General features: G+C 37.9%; 1 pseudogene; it reads left to right on the forward strand.

The window, feature by feature from the left end:
• Window positions 1-1,235: 1,235 nt before the first annotated feature.
• Window positions 1,236-4,339, forward strand: LOC124961386 (40S ribosomal protein S7-like; annotated as a pseudogene).
• The last annotated feature ends 8,268 nt before the right edge of the window (window positions 4,340-12,607 follow it).

Genomic DNA, 12,607 nt, shown 5'->3' on the forward strand with positions numbered 1-12,607 from the left:
TATTGCTTGTACTCTTGATGATTGCCATTCTGATTGGAATGAGATAAAATCTTAGTTTTGTTTTGCATTTCTCTAATTGATAGAGATGTTGCAGATTTTTTTCGTATATGAGTTAATAGATTATATATCTTTTGTGAACTGTCTGTTCAATTCCTTAGGCCATTTATTGACTGGGTTGTTTGTTTTTTTGGTGTTAAGTTTTTTGAGTTCCTTATATATCCTAGAGATTAATGCTTTATCTGAGTACATGTAGTAAAGATTTTCTCCCAAATATAGGCTCTATCTTCACATTATTGATTATTTCTTGTGCCAAGAAGAAGCTTTCTAATGTGGTGTATATATAAACAATGGAATATTACTCAGTTTTAAAGAAGAATGAAATTATAGCATTTACTGGTAAATGGATGGAGTTGGAGAATATCATGCTAAACAAAATAAGCCAAACCCATAGAACTAAAGATTGAATGTTTTCTCTAATATGCAGTTGCTAATTCACAATAAGGGTGGTCACTAGAGAAAAATAGTTACTTTAAATTAGGTAGATGGGAGTGAAGGGAAGGGAAGGGGTGTGGGTGTAGGAAGGATAGTAGAGTGAAACAGACATTATTACCTCATGTATGTATATGTGAACCTACAATATATACAATCAGAAAAATGAGAAATTATACCCCATTTATGTATGATTTATCAAAATGCATCAATGCAATCTACTGTCACATATAATTAATTACAACAAATTAAAAAAAAATTTTTTAAAGTCAAAAGTAAAAATATATGAATATATCAAGGATTGGTTAGTCTGGAGATTTCATAAACTCCTGGTGGGCTTGAAAATTGCTACTTCTACCTTTTAGGGTAATTTTGTAATATATAATAAAGTATTTAAATGTAATAAATGCCTTGAAAACCCCTTATAATGAAGCAACTAAGCAAATATATTAGTTTTTACTGCAGTAAAAATTAACCCTCAAATATCAGTGACTTGCAAGGACAAACACTTATTTCTCATCCATGTTATTTAAGAACTATAGGTCAGTTGAAATTCAGCTGGGCTAAGCTGAACTCTACTGGGCTTGACTGGAATCTACTCAGTTCAGCTGGGCTCCACATGTCTTTCCATTCAGCAACCCAAGTTGAAGAACTGTTCAGTGTCTGAGACAAGACATGCTTATGATGGAGAACAGAAGGTCACAGGAGGAAAAATGATTCTAGAGCATCTGTCCCAAAGAGTCATAATGCATAATGACGAAAATAACGAAGTCTACTATAGTCCACCTTCTTGGGTAACAATACTTCCCTTCGCAAGGAAAATTTCCCCAACTTATTCCCAAGATACCTCAAGAAACTTACCTAACTAAATATCAGGCTTGACATCCAGGATTTCATGCCCTACATCAGACTCAGATGTAGTTCTTATCAGGTCATAGGAGACTCAGAAAGCTAAAATGACCGATTATCTGGTCCTCATATGTCTATTACACAGTGGTAGACCCAGAGAACAGCAATTAACACCCCAGGTTGAAAAGGGGAATGAGAGGTACAATGGTCCAGCCACTGATCCAAAGCAATTATGAAATCCTGTTGGGCAAATTCTGGGGATGATAGTTGGAAATGTATGCTTCAGTGGAAATCTATGTATTGTTTAGGGAATATCCTCCTACTTTGTCTGATGCTGAGTCTATGGTGGTTCAGTGTCTTTCAATGCCTTTGAGCTATTCTACAACCTTGTAGTTGTAGACATATAATAGTAATGCAAAATAATTCTTATCTATAACATGCAAAAAATTCTGCCAGTGACGTTTCAATTGACTTCCCTCTCCAAGAGTGGAAAAAGTGAGTCTTTTCTCTATTTGCACATTCCTGATCTGTAAACATATCTGCTCTTTGCATTCTTAGCAACATCTGCCTGCCTTCCTCAAAATAATGACTTAAATAAAATCTTCTAACACATGTTCCTTTTCTGTCTGTGTGACAGGCATAATTTCACCTTTTTTGAAAGTCCTCAAATAAGGAAAGGATGCTCTTGGACTTGGAGTACCTCCTTAGTCATTTTTCTCCATAGTTCTTGGCTTATTCTCTTCAGTTTCTATCATCTTTTCTAGCCACGTCTGAAGAGAATATTGGAGAATATGCCCTGCTTGGCAGCTGAGCAGCTTTCTCAGCCTGCTCCCTGCCTACAGAAAGTTAGGAACCTAAGGACTGTTTTAGCTGTATCACCATCTCTATTAATTCAGACTGGTAGCATTTGTGGCAAAACAGTTATCTTAAGGCAATTCCTGCTTTGCTATCTGATTCCAGTTGGCTTCATGTGCCAAGAGACATACCCACCATTCTTTCTGGAACTTGCCTTTTTCTCTCTAAATTAATTATAGATACTTCTGCTTATTTAGCTTCTGTAGGACCATGTTATCAGTCTTTTTTTTCCCTGAACTCTTTTGTTCAATTCAAAGGATTTCCTGGATGGCATCTTAATCCAGTAGATGACTATTAAGGCTTTGATCTTTGTTTTTGCTCACAGGCTATGTCTTGATTTGAAATGCTTTAGCAATTGTATCAACCCTGAAAATCTCAGAATATCTGGATTCTCTTCTATCACCTGCCCCTACACCTTTAATGTATGCTTTCAAATAGATCAATTTGATTTTATTAAAATTAAGAAATACTAAAAGAATAAAAAGACAAGGCACCAACTGGAAGAAAACATTTGTAAATAACATTTATGATAATGGATTTGCATCTAGAATATGTAAATAACTCAAAAATCAATAATTTTTTAAAAGCACAACACAATTTTTAAAATGGTACAAAAGTTTTGAACAGAGATTTCACCAAAGAAATCCAGTTGGCAAATAAGCATTTGAAGAGATGTATGGCATAATGGATCATTAGGGATACATAAACTTTAGCCTTAAGATATCATTACTTAGCTATTGGAATGGATAAAAATGAAAACACCAACAATACCAAGTACTGGAGAGAATGCAGAGCATTTGAAATGCTCACACAATGCTGGTAGAAATGTAAAATATACAACCACCAAGGAAATAATTTTCTTATAAATTTTTATTATAAGAAATAATTTTCTTATAATACTTATCATAGGACCCAACATATGATGGTTATATGATCCAGCATATTACCCACTCCTAGATATTCATCCAAAGGAAATGAAAACTTAATTTCACATAAAAATGTTTATAGGAGCCTTACTTGCATTTGTCCCAATCGGGGAAGAATCCAAATGCCCTTCAACAGATGAATGGATAAATAAATAAATTTCTGGGTATTACAACCAAGTAATACCTAGAAATTAAAAGGGCCAAACTATTGATAACTCAACAACATAAGTGACTCTCAAATGCATTATGCTAATAGAAAGAAGCCAGACTACAAGGTTATATATTAGGATTCTAGTCATAGGACATTCTGGAAAAGATAAAACTCTACAGACAGAAAACAAATGAGTAGATCTGATTGGTGGAACTGGAGGCAATGAGTTGACTTCAAAGGATAGTTGGGATTTTTTTTTAGGATTATAGAATGACTCTACAGATTGAGTTTAGTAATAGTCACATAACTGCATGCAATTGTCAAAACTTACAGGCCATTCGCTAAAAATGGATCTTACTGTGAATAAATATACTGTGAATAAATAAACAAGTAGGTAACTCTTCCCAAGCTGACACGCACCAAGGAGGCCATATTTAGCTCGTGTGTCAAGACTGTGAAGAACAGTGAGAAGGCAGGTGAGTTTGAGGCCAGCATCTCCCAGGCTCTTTTGGAGCTGGAAAGGAATTCAGACCTCAAGGTTCAGCCATGGGAGCTGAACCTCACAGCAGCCAAAGAAACTGAAATCGGTGGCAGTTGGAAAGCTATCATAATCTTTATTCCAGCTTCTCAAAACTGAAATCTTTCCAGAAAATCCCAGTATGGCTAGTACATAGAATGGAGAAAAATTTCAGTGTGAAAAATCTTATTGCTCAGAGAATTCTGCATAAGCCAACTCTAAAAAGACATATTAAAAAAATAAGCAATACATTCTACTGTCATGTGCAACTAATTAGAACAAATAAAATAAAATAATTAAAGAGCAAAAATAAGCAAAAGCATCCTAGGAGCTATACTTGAACAGCTGTGCATGATGCAACCCTTGAGGATTTGGTGTCCCCAGGTGAAATTGGGCAAGAGAATCTACAAGCAACTGGAATGCAGCTAGCTCATAAAGGTTTATTTGGACAAAGCACAGTAGGGCAGTGTGGGTCACAAGGTTGAAATCTTTTCTGATGTCTATAAGAAGCTCACAGGCAAGGATATTAATTTTGAGTTCCCAGAGTTTTAGTTGTAAATAAAAATGACTAAAGTATCATTCACACTAAAAAATAAAAATAATTAAAAGAAGCCAATTTAAAAAAAAATTTAATAGGACCTTATCTCACACAGCTAATATCATGAACATTTAGCCTTGAAACTCTTCATTGAAAGCCACATATTCATTACATACATTTTTGACAGTTTTACCAAATGAACTACCTAACATAGATTGCCATGTTAGCAGTCTCTGGAGGCCTAAGCCGTATATTTTAGGTTTTATTATGGCAGTGACTTACTCTTAGGGATCCATTAGCATACAGTCAGCTTTTGCTGTAGCAACTAACAATCCTCAGATTCCAGTGGATTACAACCACAGACATTTCTCTTTCTCATATAACCCAAGGGTTCTGCAGATCTTGGCTGGGTTTGGCTGACCTCATTCAGGCTGCATGTATCTTCTTATATTGTCTTCCAGGGTAAAGGAGCAGCCACTATCTGGGATATGGTGTTCTCATAATATAGGCAAAACCTCAGTAGAGGAAGAACTAAACCCCGAATACACATTCAATACAAATACATTGCTCGCATGTGGCTTAAATTCCATTGGCCAAAGCAGAACCACATACAAGGGGGGGTTGTACTCTGTATTAGAAAGAAAAAAACCTAGAAAAATATCAATGTCCATCAGAGGGAAATAAATAAATAAAATATTGTGGTCACACATGAACTATTAAAAAACTAGTTCAAAAGTGAATGGACTATATTCATATCCATCTATCTATGTCATTATAGATCTCAAAAATATAAGTTGAGTGAAGAAATCAAGATGTTTTGTTAATTACTATAACATTTCAGTGACCTATAAATAGGTAGGAAATGGAAAGAGATTGGTATATTTTTAAAAAGACATAACAATTCAGCTGGCTTATAAGCGTCCCACAGAGAAAAAACAGATGCAACTTGTACTGATGCCACCTCTTGTGTCCCCCGGGTCCCTATCAGATGTGCAGCTGTTTGTGATGCAGCCCATGTTAAAAAAAAAAAAAAAAAAAAAAAAAAGTGTCTTTTTTGTTTTTGAACTTGAGATTCATTTACATTTGTTTAAAAAAAAAACTTACACAAGTGGATGTCCTTCCATTGAAGGGAATTCTGGGTTGTCCTTGTCCTCAAGGGCAGCCAGGCCATGTCTGCATTCAGGGATGAGCAGAGTTAATGGTCAGGCATCCTTGAACTGCAAGTTTCTCCTTTCCTTTCCAAAGAAACTGATCTGCTTTTGCTGGGGTCCCTTGCAGTGCATAATTAAGTGACTAAAAGTTTCAAAGAAAAAAATTTTGATTCAATAATTACTGCTAGAAATAGGAATTAAAAAGTCTTAAAATTCATTTGGAAGAATAAAAGACCCAAAGAAATTCTAAAAAAAAAAAAAAAAACACACACACACACACACACACAAAAAAAAAAACAAAAAAACCACACACACAAAAACAAAAAACAATGCTAGAGACATCATAAAACCCAACTCCGAATTATACTACAGAGCTATAGTAACAAAAATTGCATGGTACTACTGGCATAAAAACAGACACATAGACCACATAGACACAGAATAGAAGATACAGAAATAAACTTGCCAAGATGACAAAGGTGCTAAAAACATACATTGGATAAAGGCAGCCTTTTTAACAAATGATGCTGGGAAAATTAGTTATCCAAATACAAAAGAATGAGACTAGATTCTTACCTTTAGCCCTACTTAAAAAACAGGTCAACTCAAAATTGATCAAAGACTTAGGAATTAGGTCAGAAACTATGAAACTCCTAGAAGAAAATGTGTCATGAACACTCCAACATATAGGCATGAGCAATGACTTTCTCAAAAGGACCCCTAAAGCTCAGGAAATAATGCCAAGAGTTAACAAATGGGATGGCATCAAGTTTAAAAACTCTGCATAGCAAAGAAAACAATTAAGAATGAGAAGAGAGAATCTATAGAATGGGAGAAAATCATTGCTAGCTACATTTCCACAGAAAATTGATCTCCAGAATACGTAAAGAACTCAAAAAACTTAACACCAAAAAGCCAAATAACCCAATTAATAAATGGGCAAATGAACAAAACAAACATTTCTCAAAAGAAGAAATACAAATGGTCAACAAGTATATGAAAAATGTTCAACATTAATAGCAATTAGGGAAATGCAAGTCACAACTACACTGAGATTTCACCTCACAGCAGTCAGAACTGCAGTCACCAAGAATAGAAATAATAAATGCTGAAGAGGAGGTGGAGAAAAAGGAACACTAATACACTGTTGGTGGTACTATAAATGAGTACAACCACTATGGAAATCAGTATGGCGCTTCCCCAAAAGCCCAACATGGAACCACCACATGACCCCGCTCCACCACTCCTCCATTATGTACCCTAAAGAATTAAGGTCATTCATACTACAGTGATACATGCATATCCATGTTTATAGCAGCATAACTCACAATAGCCAAACTGTGGAAACAACCTAGATGTCTATCAACAGACGAGTGGATAAAGTAAATGTGGTGCATATGCACAAAGGAGTTTTATTCAGACATAAAGAAAAATGAAATTATGTCATTTGCCAAAAAATGGATGGAACCAGAAGCCATAATGTTAGGCAAACTAACCAAACTCAGAAGGTCAAGGGTCATATGTTTTCTCTCATATGTGGAAACTATAGAGGAAAAAAGAAAAGAAAGGTAGGGAAGTGTTGGGAATCTCGTGAAAATCAAAGGGAGATCAGTAGGGGAATGTGTGAGCATGAGCAGGGGGGAGCGGGAGGGGAGGAAGGTGCTAGGGAGTGATATTGGACAAAGTTTGCTGTATCATGTGCATAGATGAATATGTAACAACGAATCCCACCATACGTATAATTACAAAGCACTAATAAAAATATGGGGAAAAAGAATTACCGATGAAAAGGAATTATTGGAGAGTCATTGCCAATGAGTCCATTAACCCTTAAGTCATAGTACACAAGAAGTTGTGTCAGAGCAAGTGTTGATTCACGTAAACAGGAATGACGGTACCTGCCTGGGTGCTGCTCTGGAGGGACAATACTGTGATGCGTCTGGGCCCACTCAAATCTCTGACCTCTTCCTACGAACACCCTCAGAGGGTGTTCCCAAGGACAACAGAAGTCTGAGTGAGAAGAAATCAAAATCACTCTCAGGAAATAAACCTAATGCGTTGTCCTAAGAGTTAACGTCATACGTTTGACAATTAGATTTGTGAAGCCTTTAAAAAGAGAGAGAGAGTGGTGTTTCCATCATCACCTGAAGTCTCTTCATTGGTCAAACCCGTGTTCCCATCTGGGTCCCCTGCCCGGATCTCCAGTCATCTCCATGGGGATCTGGCATGCTGACCAGTCTGTGACTTTTCCACTTCCTCTCCTTAAACAGATATTCTACTCTGACTACTGAGAGTTCAGCCACCACACTGCCACAGCCCTTGCTATTTTTGTTCCAATTACTATCGAGGGCCATGCTGGCACTGCCGGAGTTATGAATTAAATTCCTGTATTATTGGAGCTTTTCCAGTGGTAGGAAAGGGTTTGAAGTTTTCTGTCGCATAAGGTGAAATAATGAATATGTTCTGAGTGCTGCCTGAAAGACCCTCCCCATTATTAAAACCCCCTTTCTTCTATCATGGTAGATCAGAACATGTTTGAAAGCAGGGAAGGAAAAAAAAAAAAACCCTAGATTTAAGTTCTGGTTTCCTCTAATTACAGTGTGACCCTAAGAACATTATTAAACTATCTGATATTTCAGCTCATGAAGATGATGACATCTATCTCAAAACCTTGAAGATGAAATGAAACACTCAAAATATCAAGTGTCCACCTTCAATAAGCCTCAAAACAATTCCTCCCCCTCCTCTCACCGAACCTGTCCTCACAGCACAGGAACACCACCTCTGATACAGCAGCCAGTGTACTAACCAGCAGGGAACATTACTAGTTTAATTCTTCTTGGCCAGCATAAGAGATCCATCTATTTCATCTATGCCCTTCCTGGTTGAAATAACAAAAAGCAAAAAGAAAACACATGAGAGAAAGAGAGAGAGAGAGAGAGAGAGAGAGAGAGAGAGAGAGAGAGAGAGAGAGAGAGAGAGAGAAGGAAAGAAAGAAAGAGAGAAAGAAAGAAAGAAAGAAAGAAAGAAAGAAAGAAAGAAAGAAAGAAAGAAAGAAAGAAAGAAAGAAAGAAAGAAAGAAAGACTTCGTTCTAAATTCTACAGTACTTTTGACTTCTGGTTTAACCTGCTTGACCCCCACCAGACCACCACCAAATCAGTTCTCATCATGGCAAGTAATCAGAGCCTAAGAAGGAAAATGGCACAGGTCCCTTTATCAGGACAGAGTTTATCTGACTGCCCATGTCCAGGACACACTCCCACTGCTCACTGATGAGGTACAGTCCTTTCACAAGCCCTTAGGAGGAAAACAGGCATCTTCTGCAATTACTCATTTGTTATCTCCTGAGTACAGTGCATGGTACTGAGACTGCCCTACTCCCATTCATCAAAGCCAGAGCAATCTGGCCTTTGTCTTCCAAGAAATACTTTGCAGCATTAACTCCTGCCAAGCTGGAGAGTCTTCATTCCTGTTATAGTTTAAATATGAGATGTCCCCCACAAGTTCATGGGCAAGACAATGCTAGAAAACTCAGAGGTGAAATGATCAGGTTATGAGAGTCTCAATCTAATCAGTGCATTAATTGACTTGAACGGATTAACTGGGTGATAACTATAGGTAGGTAAGGTGTGACAGCAGAGAGGTCACTGCGAGCATGACTCTGGTGAGCTGAGCTTAGTCTCTCTGCTTCCTGATTGCCAAGTCCTGAGCTACTTTCCTCTGCCACACACTTCCACCCTGATATTCTGCCTCACCACAGCCCCTGAGGAATGAAATTAGACTGAGACCTCTGAAACTGTGAGTCCCAAATAAACTTTCCTCCTCTAAAATTGTTCTTTTCGGGTATTTTGGTCACAGTGGCAAAAAAAAAAGAAAAGAAAAGAAAAAAATGGCCAAAACAATTCTCAGAGGCAAATATGAAAATAAACTTGCTGGTTTTTAATTGGACAGGTGGGCTTATAGAGGTGAGGAAGACAGTGAGGAAGGCAAGAGGAGGAGATGGGGTAGGCACTGTGATTTGAATATAGCTTGTCCTCTCAAAATCAAGTTGAAATTTGATTGCTATTGTGGAGGTATTAGGAGTTGCGGCCCTTGGAGATGATTTGATTGTTAAGAGGGGTTAATGCCTGTTAGTCAGCTTTCTGTACTGTAACAAATACCTGAGATAACCAGCTTATAGAGAGAAAAGATCTCTTTTGGCTCATGGTTTCAGAGGTTGCAGTCTGTGGTTGCTTGACTCTGTTGCTTTTGGGCCTGTGGCAAGGCAGTCCATCATGGTGGGAGCACATAGTGGTGCAAATTTCTCACCTTCTGGAGGTGAAGATGCAAAAGAAAGAGGAAGAGATGGAACCAGGTTCCCAATATCCCCTTCAAGGGTGCTACCCCAGTGACCCTCCTTCCTTCCATGAGGCCCAACCTCCTCAAAGTGCCAAACTGGAAACCAAACCTTTAACACATGAGCCTTTGGAGGACATTTCAGGTCCAAACAACTGCAATGCTTTTCTCTTGGGAGTGCATTTGATCTTATGAGAGCAAGTTGTCATAAAGTGAGGCCACACGTCACGTTTTCCTGTTTCACCTGCACCTGTTTGCCCTTCCACTTTCTGCCTTGAGTGGGAGGAGGACAAGATCCTTACTAGAAACTGAACAGGGCTCAGCACAATGATGGCCAACTTCCCAGCCTCCAGAATCCTGAGCCAAAGTAAACCTCTATTCCGTATAAGCTACTGGGTCTCAGGTATTCTTTCACAGCAATGGAAAATGGACTTAGACAAGAGAGTGAAATGAAAGCTACAGCTAGTTTATGACTACCTTCTCTCTCCTTTCATCTTTCAAACTCAAGCCATTTTAGGAAATACCTTTTAAAGTTTGGATTTCTGGGGATGTTTACACAGATCCTTGACAACTGAGGGGCAGTTTTCTTCTGAGCTACGATGACAAATTCAGAAAGGAAATATTTTTAGAACCATACAATCCACCTCACCCCACAAAATAAAATGAGAATGCATACTTTTCAGTAGTGACTTTGACAACATTATTTATTATCCCACAGTGGAAGGAAAGGAAGCATATGGTGCACAAACACCTTTCAGGTCTGGGGATATGGTTTAAAAAAGTCATTTGTGAAAAGCATCTCAGTCCTATACTTATATTTATCTGCAAAACAGCTGTCGCCACTGCACAATGTACAATTCTCGGTGACATTTGGTAGATTGACAACAAAAGAAGTTGGTGCTGGATGTACTACTGATGTCATAGGAATAATTATACTACTGAGCAGTTGCTAAAATCTATTTTTAACATAGATCTCAATAAGATACACATAAAAATGAAAGATTTTGTAAACCTGTTATAGAGAGGGCAAATACCCTCAAGTTTAAATAATGTAAGGTAAGAAGTTTCTCTGCTAAAATTGTTCTCTTGAAGGTTATTAACAGTCACTTTCCAAATCATGACACCTATTGGTCCCCATCCCCCTTGACTTCTCCTCACCTTTTTTTTTTTTTGGTACTGGGGATTGAACCAAGGAGCACTTAACCACTAAGCCACATTCCCAGCCTTATATATATATTTTTTAAATTTGGAAACAGGGTCTTGCTAAGTTGCTCAGGGCCTCACTAAGTTGCTGAGGCTGGCTTTGAACTCACCATCCTCCTGCCTCAGCCTCCCCAGCCACTGGGATCACAGGTGTGTGCCACAGCACCCAGTTGTTCCTTCTTTTTTGTAATTTTCCCTCTCTTTTAAAATCTAGACCCTCCTGTTTCTCCTCCTTCCTATTTCTCTCAGTTCTTTCCTATCTTTCTCCCACCTCCTGTCCTTGACCGAGGTAAGGTAAATAGTTCACAAAGGGGACTTGGAGTCAGAGACATTTGAGTTTGAATCCCAAGCTGATCTCTGTTTGAGCAATCTTGGGAAATAATATCTCAATGTTCTCAACCTAGATAATCAACATTATAAATGTACTACACAGTGTAAACCCCCTCCCCACCAGGACCACTCTTTCTATGACTTCACAGGACACCATTTCAATCCTATATAAATTTCCCCTACCTCCAAAATTTGTGTACTGTGGTAAGCAGCTCTGGCTTCATCACTGAGTGTAAGAAATTTAAGGGCAGACACTGTATGTTGTTTATATCACTACCTGGAGCAGAGAAACATCCCATAAATATGTACTGAATTATTTGGCTTAGGAGTCTAGAGACTGAAAAGTCCACAATCATAGCAGCTGAACCATCACTAGACACTCGGATTCTTGTCATCTTTCTGTTCTATCAGCCGGGAGCATGGTTTTATCGTAAGGGGCACATCATGGTCCAAAATGGCTGCCAGAGTGCTAGCCATTGCATACATATTCTAAGCAATAGAAAGGAGAAAGGGCAAAAAAGTAATAAATTACTTTAATAAAGTTAATAAATTCTATTTAATGAGTGTTTCCAGAAGTCCCAGAAAACTTTCATTCACAGTTTTTTCCCTCAACTTAGATATATGACCACATCTGGCTGGTAGGGGGTGTGAGACATTGTTTTTGGCTGGGCATATTGCTGCTTCATATGAAATCAAAATTATGTATTTTAAAAGTTGGGAATGTACATGGGGTAGGCGACTAGCATATTCTTCCTCATAAGCACTTGGCATAGCTCTGAGATCTCTCAAGATGCTCTCCCAGGCCCTGGTCTGGTTCCATGCCCTAAGCACTGGGGAAGATACTACTCTGGGAAGGAGTCTGTTCACATTTTTAGAAGAACAAATGTTTGAAAGTTTTTTTGTTTTGTTTTGCACTCTGGTGGTTATTTTCCTGTGACTTTTGCTAAATTTGTACTAACTGCAATGTGGCAATGTTTTTTTTTTTTTTTTTTTTTTTTTTTTATTGAGCAGTTGGACAGTAGTCATTTTAATGTTTTAAGAAAGTCATCCTAAAGAAAATGTGGCATATATATACAATGGAATATGACTCAGCCATAAACAAGAATGAAATTATGGCATTTTCTGGTAAATAGATGGAACTGGAGACTATCGTGCTAAGTGAAATAAGCCAATCCCCAAAAAACAAAGGCCTAATATTCTCTCTGATATGTAGATGGTAACACACAGTAAGTGGGGTGGGGGGAGGGGAGAATAGAAGTTCA

This window comes from Sciurus carolinensis, chromosome 12, assembly GCF_902686445.1.
Source record: "Sciurus carolinensis chromosome 12, mSciCar1.2, whole genome shotgun sequence".
In the NCBI taxonomy this organism is placed as follows: domain Eukaryota; kingdom Metazoa; phylum Chordata; class Mammalia; order Rodentia; family Sciuridae; genus Sciurus; species Sciurus carolinensis.